Below are 13,061 nucleotides of genomic sequence, written 5' to 3'. Positions count from 1 at the left end.
CTCTCACTGACTTATGTTATCTTCAACGTCTTTTACTCAAATAATTTAGTGGACATCCCTTGAAGTCCGGGACCAAACACAGTGCCATCACAGAATGCTCATCACAAAATAAGTGCCTTACTCACACCTCTTTTGCTGCTCCATGGAAAAACTAGGGCACCATCCGAACACAAATACAATTTATCACAGTTCAATTCCCTTCTCCACAATAATTAACATACATACTTGCTGTATACATTTTCCAAGATGAAATTTGTCCGTCTTAGAAAAAACATGCACACACACAGAAATACAAAAGTTTTGGCTCCTTTTTTTTATACTGTCACTTTAACGAAATGCACCATCTTTGTAGTATTAATGATAATTCCAGTCAACATTTGGTAGCCACGCTTTCTGTTTAAAGTGACCTTTGCCACTTCCAAACAAATGCACAACCGTTGTTGCATCATTGATGTTTCCAGCCAATATGTGGACTTTTCATTTTTTATTTCCTTCAATACAACTGACATGTGTCACTAATAAAAACATTGCCCCTTACTGACTCCTTTTCTTTAAACTGCAACATGCCTGTTCTATTTACAGACTCTTAATGCGCTCCAATGCACCTTCGTTGGAATGCTATTCACCAGATACATCACAGAGAACACTCAGCTAACACATCACCACACCTTTATGTTCTTTCTGCGAACTCACAATTACAACTTCACCTCACAACATAGCATTTTCCATTCCCACCCTCCTAATTCTTTGAGGAGAAACATGACTTAACTTATACTCCCTTTCCTTGTAAACATGCACCCATATTCATCAAATTCAAACCGAGAACACTGCATGGAAATTCTGTAACGCTCCACTCAAGGGGGCGTAGAGAAACAATTCCCCACACAAACAATAAGCAGAGAAAAGCACATGAGAGAAATAAACTGCGTAGTGTCCATGAGGAGAGTCATGACCAACTACCCACAGCATATTGTCACCTCACAAGGTGGCATCCCCTCGTGCCCACCAGAGCTCTGTGATAGACTCCCCGGGGAACAAGTTCTGCCTCTTCCAGTTGGCACGGGAAATTCTCTGTCTCCAATATGGTAATGAGGGCAATGGCCACTCGCCCTCTTACTGCTTCCCCTCATTGCAGGCGTGTCACCATGTGCAAGGTTCACCCCTCAGAACGTGTCCTTTACACGTAACGCGACGTCACCATAATAACTCTAGGGTTGGCCATCCCCGAACAGGCAGGTCTGCATCATGCTGCACACTCAGTGACTCATAGGTGAGAAGCCCTTGTTAGCCTCTGGCAGCGCCATAACTACTCCTGGCCCCAAAGCCGCCCAGTAAGAACCTCAAATTGCTCAATCAGAAACACTTTAGCTCTAGTATTGATGACTGGCTCTTCAAGTATATATGTGTATATCTCCTACTGCGCTGGCTGCTTTACACTGCCTGAAGAACTTTGTAAAATCTCGGTACCTGAAGAACACACGGCCCAGCAGGTAAGTTACTTGTAGGTTTATTGTATGTAAGTTGCCAGGAAGAACATCAGCATGTCCCTTAAGCCAGCATAGCTCTCAACTGTAAATCTTAGAACCCAGCATTCAGAGCATAACATCCCCAACACTCCCTCTGACATCACAACATTCCATGTAACAGTGATGTCTGCACCTCACCTCAGAAACACATTACAACACCCTTCTTTTAAATAACCCGCACTCTGCCCTGCCTATAGTGCTTCATTCTCGCGTTGTCTTGCCCAGCTTTAGGCACTTTACTTTGCAACGTTATTTTTTTCCTTAAACGCTCAGCACAGCGCTTTACCTTCTGGTTACCCGGCACTCTAGGCTGCTTTAAGCTTCTTTGAGGCCGTCCCTGGGTGTTTAAAATCCTAGAGGACTGCCCGGTTTGAGAGGACTGCCCGGTTTGAGGCGCTTTACATTTTCATTCACGTTTCCGGGAATTCTTTCGTACATCGCTTTACCTTTATCTTGATGGTACCCCTGGGTTCTTTTGATGTATAGCGCTTTGCACAGCTTGAAGCGCTTTACCTTTTCTCAAATGTTATCCCAGATCTTTACAGCACTCTGCCCATCTTAAAACGCTATACTTATCCCAGGTTCTTTATTCATTTGCATTTTTAAAGCGCTCACACAGCCCGTGCATCGAGGCGCTGTTACAGGAGTATGTTTCTCTTAGTTGCATATTTATAATAGGAGCTAGGATTCGAACCTGTGTTGCTTCGTGTTGTCTTGTTTCCGAGGCGAGCACATTGCCGCTGAGCTATCCTCCTGGGACTTTTTATTTATAGCACTCTCCCCAGCTTGAAAAGCTTTACATTCTCATTGATGTTACCCTGGGTGGTGGTCTTCCTTTCTGTGGCGGTCGGTCTCCTCATCTAGCTGTCCCTTTCCAAAGCTCCTTAACTGCACAGTAGATCCATTTCCAGGCCCCCTCAAGGATAATTGAACGTCCGAGGCCCAGGTGGGTAGAAGCAGGTTCCTTTTAATCAAGTCATGGTCACAAAGGTTACAAGTAAAGGGGAAGAAGGAGAGCCGCTGGTCCCCACCACCCAGGCAGCTCTTCCAACTGTAGCTCCTGAAACCTCTTGGAATGAACCTTCCATAATATGCATGCATTCCATCACTCACTCATGATATCACAGCAACAGGGCTAGCACACACACTGGGAAGAGAAGGGATCAAGGCACTACAGCTGCAGTGACTCGGCAGAAGAGGGGCACAGAGTTGAGATAACATGTCTTGTCAGTGTGTTACGTTCTACGCCTGCATGAGATTTGCATGCACGTATACATCTAATCTAAATCAAGGGATTCATATGGAATCCTCCTGCGTTTTTGCTAAAGACCACTCGGATACCATAGAAATCTATTCTCGATTTCCTGGGGGCCTACACGCGCTATAAAGACGCACCACGCGCCAGCTTCCACTTCCATGGCCTGATGGGATCAAGGGCCAGAATTCCCTTTCGGGGTGAATCCCTCTGGTCGTCGTCCTAATGCAGAACTACAGGAACTGCCCGCTAATGCTGTTGCTTGGCTCCAACCAACCAATAAAGCTTCAATGCGTGCCGCTCCGTCTCGCTCCTTCTCTATGCTTTTCCAGCTAGGCACTGCACAGACACCCTCATTCACTGCGTGAACTGGCCTCTAACGCTGCTACTGGCATGAATCTGTTAGTAAACACTGTATGCAAAGTGTAATGTGCAGGCAGCGTTTACATTTTGACAAGAAGGAGAGTAAAATGAAAGAGGAAAAACATGTTTGCCTTCTTTTATTCTTTTCGGTTCCTCCTCCCCTTGTGAATGATGGAATAGTTTGGAGGAGACCCAACAGCACGTAAGTGCAAACGTATGTTGTCCCCTCCATGCAATTTACAGTTGATATAAAATTACCTCCATAAAATGTATTTAAATTAATTCCGGCTGAGCTTGATTATTGTGGCAGCTTCTTTTTTTCTTGCAATTTGGTGCTAAGAAGCTCTCCAACACCTCAAGAAATCCAGCCACAGGCTATTTAGAACATCACTTTAAAAAGCTGTTCAGGAAATGGAACACTTGTTTTACATTCAGATTAGCACATTGTTTGCTTGTTGGCATATACTTACATTATGAACTGAAAAAAAAGGAAAAAAAAAACATTATTCTGAAAACAGCCTAAGCCGTATCTGAAAAACATAGAATGAACAACAGATGTGAAAAGGGGTACTATGACATTATGACGACGCTCCTTATATGATACATGTGTTGACATGTTAATATCCTTTTTGATATATGTGAGAGGTTCTTTCCTCACACTTCTGGTGGTCGGTGTACCCTTTCTTTCCCTTTCTGTTCATTATACCTGTTTGTCTTTCTCCTTCTTTCATAAGACTCCCCTTTTCTCAGCTTCCTCATCTTTTCCCTTGTTCCACTCTCTCCTCTAAGTCTTACCTCATTCCAAACCTCTAGCAAACCCTCCTACAAATTCCATCCCTTTTATTTTACTTGCTTTTTCCTTTTCGTGAGCTTTCCAGCGGTCGCCAAAGTGGCTATTCAGCACAAAGTTTTCTTATTTCATCAGTGAATGAGGTTGTCATGTGATATTCGTGAAAGGAGGAGAGCGCACAGCCCTGCATTAACTGTACCAGAGTCTGCTGAAAACCCCTCATTCAAATCCTTTGATGAAACACAACAAAGAAGGGTGCAGGCACCCCGCTGTTCAAACAAAGGAAAATAAGCACCAAAGAGATCAAAATAACTTAACCACACCAAACATCTAGTCAGAAGGGGGCTGTATTAATTGCATAGAACTTGACCACATTCTTACTCTCATATTTAGTGTTTGAAGTCACTGCAAAGCTCAATTTGCCTCAGTAAGAGCTGCGGGGACTCTCCCTATGCACACTGCTGTTTTTTGAGGTGTGCAGCATGTGCAGCACAGCAACGCTATGATGGAGCTCCTAACTCTTCCGCGACTCTGTCCTGGTTTGGACAGGAGCCCCTGTCCTTTGAGGGGAGCATGCAAGCATCCACCTATCCCCTGGATTGGAGTCTAGCTGACAGTCTGGTCTATGGTGCCTGCCTCGGACCAAGGGAACTGCTGACCGACTTGCATAGAGGTACATGGTTGCAGTCCATAATTGACCCTACTTGGGGGACCTTCAACCCCACATAACCAAGTCCCCATCCGGGAGAGCTGCAAAATGGAGATGATCTGCAGAGTGGTTAAAATGTTTCACCTCCATTAAGTACCACTTCAGGGAGGCTAATGTGCTGGGTAAAGTGTTATGTCACTGTTCTCTATGGGGGTATACCTCCATACCAACTGGGTTATTCCCATAATGTGGGTGCTCCTTGAATAATGTTTTCTAAAATATTCCAGAAGACGCATTGTGTCTCCTCATGCAATAACAAAGTATTTGTTATGAAAGCTGCTTACACATCTTATGGAGCATGGACACCTTTATTCAATGAAATATCCAAGTCATATCCATGTAATAACGCAAATAGCCTTTGAAGACAGACTCACTGCTGGTGCAGCTAAACTGGCAAGAACGTGACAGGTGCAGAACACGACTTACTGCAGGTCTAGCTGTACCGGCAAGAACAGGGCATATGCAGTACAAGACTCACTTCAGGTTCAGCTGGACCAGGAGAAAAGGGAAGATGCAGTACACGACTCACTTCAGGTTCAGCTGTACTGGCAACAACATTGCAGATGCAGTACAAGACTCACTTCTGGCTCAGCTGGACCAGCAAGAACAGGGCTGATGAGGTACAAGACTCACTGCTGGTTTAGCAGTACTAGCAAGAACAGGGCAGATGCAGTACAAGACTCACTTCAGGTTCAGCTGGACCAGCAAGCACAGGGCAGATGCAATACAAGACTCACTTCAGGTTCAGCCGGTCCAGCAAGAACAGGGCAGATGCAGTACAAGACTGACTTCAGTTTCAGCTGTACTGCCAAGAACAGGGCAGATGCTATACAAGACTCACTGAAGGTTTTTCTGTACCGGCAAGAAATGGGCAGATGCAGTACAAGACTCACTTCAGGTTCAGCTGGACCAGCAAGAACAGGGCAAATGGGGTACAAGTCTCACTGCAGGTTCAGGTGTACCAGCAAAAACAGGGCTGAGGTGGTACAAGACTCAATGCTGGTTTAGCTGTAAGCAAGAACAGGGCAGATGCACTACAAGTCTCACTTCAGGTTCAGCTGGACGAGAGGAAAAGGGCAGATGCAGCACAAGACTCACTGCTGGTTTAGCTGTACCAGCAAGAACAGGGCAGATGCAGTACAAGACTCACTTCAGGTTCAGCTGGACCAAAAGAAAAGGGCAGATGCAGTACAAGACTCACTGCAGGTCTTGCTGTACCGGCAAGAACAGGTCATATGCAGTTCAAGACTCACTTCAGGTTCAGATGGACCAGAAGAAAAGGGCAGATGCAGCACAAGACTCACTTCAGGTTCAGCTGTACTGGCAACAACCGAGCAGATGCAGTACAAGACTCACTTCAGATTCAGCTGGACCAGCAAGAACAGGGCAAATGTGGTATAAGACTCACTGCAGGTTGAGGTGTACTAGCAAGAACAGGGCTGAGGTGGTACAAGACTCACTGCAGGTTCAGCTGTACCGGAAAGAACATGGCTGATGAGGTACAGGACTCACTGCTGGTTTTGCTGTACCAGCAAGAACAGGGCAGATGCAATACAAGACTCACTTCAGGTTCAGCTGGTGCAGCAAGAACAGGGCAGATGCAGTACAAGACTGACTGCAGTTTCAGCTCTACTGGCAAGAACAGGGCAGATGCAGTACAAGACTTGCTGAAGGTATAGCTGCACCGGCAAGAACGGGGCAGATGCAGTACAAGACTCACTTCAGGTTCAGCTGGACCAGCAAGAACAGGGCAAATGTGGTATAAGACTCACTGCATGTTGAAGTGTACCAGCAAGAACAGGGCTGAGGTGGTACAAGACTCGCTGCTGGTTTAGCTGTACCAGCAAGAACAGGGCAGATTTAGTACAAGGCTCACTTCATGTTCAGCTGGTCCAGCAAGAACTGGGCAGATGCAGTACAAGACTCACTTCAGGTTCAGCTGCACAAGGAAGAACAGAGCAGATGCAGTGCACGACTCACTTCAGGTTCAACTGGACCAGGAATGACAGGGCAGATGCAATACACGACTCACTTCAGGCTCAGCTGAACCAGGAAGAACAGGGCAGATACAGTACAAGACTTGCTGAAGGTTCAGCGGTACCAGCAAGAACAGGACAGATGCAGTACTCTTTGAAGGAATTATTAGATAACACATACATTTTGCCCTGTACACTTTAAATACACATGTGTGCTTTGGTATAAAGGAGAATTTTTTTATTTCAATGTGGACCTATGCCTTAATGAATGTTCTTAGCTCACACATTTGTCAAATTTTCCCTATGAAAAAAATGGTTCAGAGAAGTTTATACATGTTTCCTTGTAATCTACAAAAACACATTTTTGATTGTAGAACCAGCTCCACAAGCATGCCTGGTCGCATGACAAAATATTACTGTGCATTGGAAAATATGATATATTAATATCATGATGATATATAGTTTTTATAAAAATTTGAACCTTTTTTTATCTTCGTGTGGTTAAACATGCATTATGAAAAGTCCCCCGTGTAACATTGCTTTTAGGGTCTTCTGTCTAGATCTTAAGCTGCAAGCGCCTTCTCCTCCTCCAGCTTCCTCCCTGACCCTGATTTGCCTATTGATTTGATTTTTAAAAGATTTTCTTTTGTTTTTGACGTAAATCACAGATGTCTGCCCAGCCACAAACAAAGATTGAGAGAGTAGAGAACCAGGTCACCAAGAACAATCGGCCCATGATCCTTGCTGCTGAGGCTGAGATGTCTGATTAATTCCCAAGCGCTGCTGGCATTTGCTCACTGCAGGCCAAGGTGGCCAAGTACATTGGTCATATGAAGACCTCTTTGGCCAGAAAGTTGGCCATCCTTGAAGTAAGCATGGAAGAAATGGAAAAGAGTTCTAGGAGGCTGGAGGGTGAGATTGCGGGTATCTTCAAAGCCTACTAGCACATGCTATTTGAAGAGAAGAATGCCGCAGCCACAAGCTCTGCATTGTGTAAGTCGGTGAAGATGCTGGAGTGAACTTGCCCATATCGCCCTGCTTCTTACGCTGCTACATAAGTCCTTCCACTCGGTAGTCACTTGTAAGGCTGACATCGACCGTGCATTTCGGGTTGGGCTGTGCATTGGTGAGAAGCCCAGAAAAATGATTGTGCACTTCACTATGATGTCTACTTAAGAAGCATTTTTGGAGAATCTGGAGAGAAAGGAGGGGATACATGGAATAGCTATTAGCTTATTTTATACCCAGAGCAATGTTCCCTGTAAGGTGCGCGCCTGTGCGGCCGCGCACCTTTTGATTGTGAGCCGCGCATAGTGCTTATTTTGCCGCGCACTCCAATCATCATTTTGTGAATTTTTTGTTTTTTTTGTTTTTTGTTTTTTCCCAGTCCGCGGCCGGGAAGTCAAGTCGGACTCCTGGGGTGAAATGATTAATTATTATTTTTTTTTAAGTTTTCATCCCGCGGCCGGGAAGTCAAGTCAGACTCCTGGGGGCTGGGCTGCCTGGGGCTGGGTTGGGCAGGAGCCAGGAGGCACCGGCGACACTGTCTGCAGACTGCACTCTGCAGTGTCTTCACACAATTCATCATCATAGCAGGTTAACACTAGATGTTGTTACCTTGCTTTGATGATTGCATCATGCATGCATCATAATTTATGATGCATACAGATGCATGTGCAGCAAGCAGGCAGCATCATTCAAAATGGTGAGCAGGCCACCGGCGGCCGTGGGGGGCCGGTACCGTGTGGTGCTCGGCCCGCGCTCTGCTCGGGCCGGCCAAGTTCAACGTTTACTTTGATCTGTGGAGGGAGGCGGCAGGCGGCTTAAGCAATTGCACACACTAAAGCAATTGTAACACCTGCCGCCTCCCTCCGAGTCCTGACCCTGGGGGGGCAGCCTGCCTGCAGGGCTGAGCTGGGGCCCAGTGACATTGCACACTAGTTTCTTCAACTTTGGAGGAAGTAACAACAAATTTGTTGTTGCACTTCTTTACAAAGTTGAAACAACTTCCACTTGTGCCTGGGGGAAGAACAAGCCAATGAAAATCCGTGCCCGCCCAGACTCAGTACCGCCAGGTCCATCACGGCGTGACGCACGTGACTGATGCTATTGGGCCTCTGACCCACCCTGGACCTGGCCCTGGCTGGGCATGATTTATTGGGGTGCACCAGTGGACCTCAGTCACCAGTCACACCACCAGCCAGCCCAGTGCCCAGCCCACACACAGGACAGCCACACTGAGGAGGACCACCAGGCGAGGCGACGACGACCCAGGCCACAATCAGCAGCCAACAGTCAGCCTGCCACTGTGCTACAAGGTAAGGAGGAGAGGACTCTCGTCTTATAAAATGGTTTGGCAAAAAACGCTATGGTGTGTTTCCCCATGGATGTCACCCACCCCCCACCCCACCCATGTGCGCCCCATGCTATCAGGTGCCTCGGTAGTTCTTGAAGCCACCCTGCCCGTGCTCTGTTTTCGCGCCCAGGCCCTCCAACCTGAAGAAGGCCCAGCCAGCAGCTCCTGGGGATTTATGGGGGGGGGGGTCTGGCTACAGCAGCTCCTGGGGATTTATGGGGGAGGGAGGGTCTGGGTACCGGCTGCCCCGGTCCCGTCCGAGCACCGATCGGGCCTTGCCTTCATGGCGTTGCCGTGTCCTGATGGGGGGCACCCCACCCGAGACGCTCTATTTAAGAGGGGTGACCTGTCGGCTCAGGAGGGCCATGGACCCGCCTGGGGCCGACTGGCCAGTGGGCCCACTGCACCAGGCCTGCTCGCTATCCGACTGGGCCTGCTGGCTGGCGGCCAGGTCCGAATTTATGCAAATCTCAGGCCGAGCAGGGCCTGATGGAGAAATGAACTGTGCTAAATGTGCCTCTTCTGCTGGGCTCTGCCTGCCGGAGCTTCCCCAGCTCTGCAGACGCTCAGGGCTTCCGGGAGGGCTGGGTCTGGGTCAGTGCCGGCCTTCTCACCCTCGCTTAGCGGGGCTTCCAGAACAGGCCCCGCCGCCCAATCCCTGCCCTCTTGCTCGCAACTCATACTTACCTGGCAGGGGAGCATCTGTGATCAGAAAGGCAGAGCTCCCACGGTGAGGCTCATCCATTGCACATCGGATTTGCTGACCCCTGCGATGTCCCCAAATGCAGGGTACTCGACTGCATTATTTCTGGTAGTGGGGGACTGCGTTCGCACTATCCCCTGATTTATTGGTAAAAGAAAGAAAAAGTTTAGTGTGCGAGTCAGCTGGTTTACACACAAAGCCCCTGGTCTTGCAGCAGAGTTCCTTTTGCTGTAGTCAAGAGGGCCAGCCCCGAGCAGCTCAGGGGTCCAGCCCTGATGCATTGGTGAAAGAAAGAAAAAGTCACTGGGACCCTTATTGGCCCATGTGGGCCAGTTTGATGAGTTAATTTACTCTGCTGCGACTAGTAGTCTTGACCAGTGTTGCTGAATAAATATTCTTTAAAATGTACAATTTGCACGTCACTTTATCAAAAAGCTCCCCTGGGTACTACTCAAACAGTATCACAAAAGGAATGAAAAGCCATTTGCAAGTGCGGGCCACTTTTTCTTTGGTGCCTGAGACAATTACATGGCCCAGTTTGACCCCGGATGATAGCTAGCCTTTGTTGCTGTGTGCAGTTCGGAAGCACCCCACAGTGTCTTTGTCGAGGGCATTGGGGCATTGGTATCCCGAAAGGGGCCAGGGCAGGGAGTGGACAGGTGGTGATGTTGTGTAAGTTGGCTGTATAGGCGTTGTCTGGAGTGTTGTAATGTAACAGACACATGAACCCTCAATATGTTGAATTGGGAAATGTGTAGAAGAGATAGAGCCATCCCGTGCTTGCCACACGATTGTTCTCCACCTGACCTGGTGTGTGAAAGGTCAGTACTCCATGGTGCGACAAGTAAAAACCCTGTAGAATTAAATCCAGTTGCAAATAAATACACAGTGGGCCTCGTATGGGCAGAGTATTGTAGAATGAACACCTCTTTTATCCACTGCTACACATATGGAGATCACATGATCTAAAAGTTACAACAGACCTTATGCTTAAACACTGGCAGTCACATGACATTCACAAATGACATTGGTGAGGTGAGTGGTGACAATCATCTGGGATTACATGATTACATGATTCAGTGCTTTTTATTTAACTGTCAGAGTCCAATGTCCATTCATACCCCGCCTTCTATTAAGTCGTCTTTGTCATTAATCATGTTCATGTACTGTTTATTTCATTAAACCAAGAGAAAGCATTTCCTTTATATTCCATACATTTAGTGAACTGAGAATGGAGAAGCTAATGCTGTGCTAATATTAATTTGTGAGACAGAATCTGTGTTCCACTACAAGAACCCCTCTGTTCTTGTACCAACCCATCATAAAACGAAAGATCGTGCTAATGTTTAGAGATGTAAAAGGACACAATTTCAGAAGAGCTAAAGTCTTGGGAGGAGAATAGAGCACACAAATGTCCCTTGAAGTAGAGCTTGTTGTGCCGCAAATTTGCATTCCTCGCTTGCACACTGTGGAATCTGATCACTAAGCCTTGCTCACTGGTGGGGCGCTGCACCGCCGCCGCCGACCACCCCCGGTCTGGCAGCGCATCACTCAGTTGCGCACATGACTGAAAAACAGCCCGCACACAACTATTCTTTGGCGCACACAGCCCAAAACAATTAGAGGGAACATTGACCCAGAGTGCCCAATATTGTTAATTGAATGGAGGAAGGCATTTGGCAAAAAAAAGCTGATTGGCGGGGAGGTGAGTTCAAAACTCAACCAAGTTGGCAACTCTTTAAATCTTCTTCCCCAGACAAGCAGTGGCTGGGAGTGTCGCTTGGCAGACAGAGCACACAATGTGGCTTTGCATTAGTTGTTATGCTGTTTATTTAATGATATTATTATAGACATGTATGTTTTCTGTAGCCATTCTGGGGCCAAAGTCAGGTCGGGCTGGTTGGATGCTGAGAAAGTCCTGGGCCGCTGCCTCCATGCTGTCCGGTTGAAGGTGGTAGGGGTGAGCCCACCTGGAGCCAGGAAGGTGGGCTGGCGTGAAGAAAAGTCCCAGGAAATGTTCTACAAGAGGTGAAGCGCTTCGGTGCCTTTGTCACCGGTGTAAAGAGCCCCGTCCATTACACTCCCCAAAGGGAGTGGGAGATACGCGGATGTGGCAGCGTTGAGTGGGGCGGCTACCCAGGGCATGAGGCTGCCTTGAAGATAAAGCTGTCCCACTAGGGATTGACAGTGAAAGCGGAAGGACCTCAAGGCGCAGGGCGTAACATCATCTCTGCCACAAATGAAAAAGTGGCTCACAGTTGCAAATGGCAATTAAATTCTTTTGTGACAGACTTAGTACCCGAGGGGAAGGTTTTTGATAGAATGTGATGCACATTGTCCATTTTAAAGAATATTCAGTAATACTGGTCAAAACTACTAGCCGCATGGTGAAGTAGCTTATCAAACTGGCCCGCATGAGCCAAACAAGTGGCCTGCTTTGGCCAACAAAAAAGGCCCACACTAGCATTTTGTGTTTTCAATAGGCCAGTCTGAGCCTGGGCCGACGTGAACATAAATATTGTTCTGGCGCCGAACACTGTGCCCCCTTGGAGCACTCTACTGTATCATAGATGCATGCAGGTTGTTAATTGAAAGGTGAGACTTTAAATATGGCGTGAGAAAATTATTTAAATATTAGGCTTGGTGTGCTGGCCGATATCTGAGCTTTAAGTGGAAATGCTAAGAAGCCGAGTTGCAGCTCAATTATGACTGTTTCATGTCATAGGCAAAAAGATTCCAGTGCCTTTCAACCCAGGTTTTCCACTATTTTCTTTTTATCCTTGACTCATTTTGCCCCATATCACAATACTTTCAACCATGCAGAGCGCCCATTTTGATTCAAAGCTGCATTGTCAGAAAAAAAAGAAGGCCTCAACGGAGTTGGTTGCCACATCTACACGGCGTAAGTAGGTGTCTTACTGATTAGAGGTTTTACGTTGAGAGGTCGTGAACTAACAAGCCCAGATAATGACTACAGTTTCGCACAGTACTGCGCAGTAATGACATGTTTTTGTGAGTTTCCATGTGATAACGTGAGGCACAATGTATGCCCTTCCAGCAGCAACACCCTGTTCTGTTTAAGACAAATTAGAGCTAGAGGGTGTGTGGCGTGCCTTAATTCTTGAGTGTGGCATCTTTCCACAAACCACAAGGCGCATTGTGCCTTTACTGGTGTAATTACTGCTGCTGAACCCGTGATCTAGGCGCGTAAGCAAGTTTAAGCAACGGGAGGGGAGGGGGGGTTTGGGCGGAGTAATTGTTAATGTCTGAGGCAGACAATGGCGCTTTGGTTCACTGTGTACCCTGAAGCAAAGTGCACCTGAATGGGAGAAAATAATTGAAGAAAAACAAAACCAGCTTCTACTGTGTTGAGTCGGGGTTCA

At 47.1% G+C, this 13,061-nt stretch overlaps 1 protein-coding gene and 1 non-coding gene across 3 annotated transcripts in view; both read left to right on the top strand.

Moving 5' to 3' along the window:
- Window positions 1–13,061, top strand: part of FGGY (FGGY carbohydrate kinase domain containing) — a 2,730,916-nt gene that overhangs the window by 1,014,111 nt on the left and 1,703,744 nt on the right. The window lies entirely within an intron of this gene.
- Window positions 9,655–9,818, top strand: LOC138565527 (U1 spliceosomal RNA). Its single transcript, XR_011301371.1, has one exon. It is a non-coding gene; the product is annotated as a U1 spliceosomal RNA (small nuclear RNA).

Source organism: Ambystoma mexicanum, chromosome 1q (genome assembly GCF_040938575.1).
Source record: "Ambystoma mexicanum isolate Mex_15411 chromosome 1q, UKY_AmexF1_1, whole genome shotgun sequence".
NCBI classification, from domain to species: Eukaryota; Metazoa; Chordata; class Amphibia; order Caudata; family Ambystomatidae; genus Ambystoma; species Ambystoma mexicanum.
This window is presented reverse-complemented; position numbering and strand designations above follow the sequence as displayed.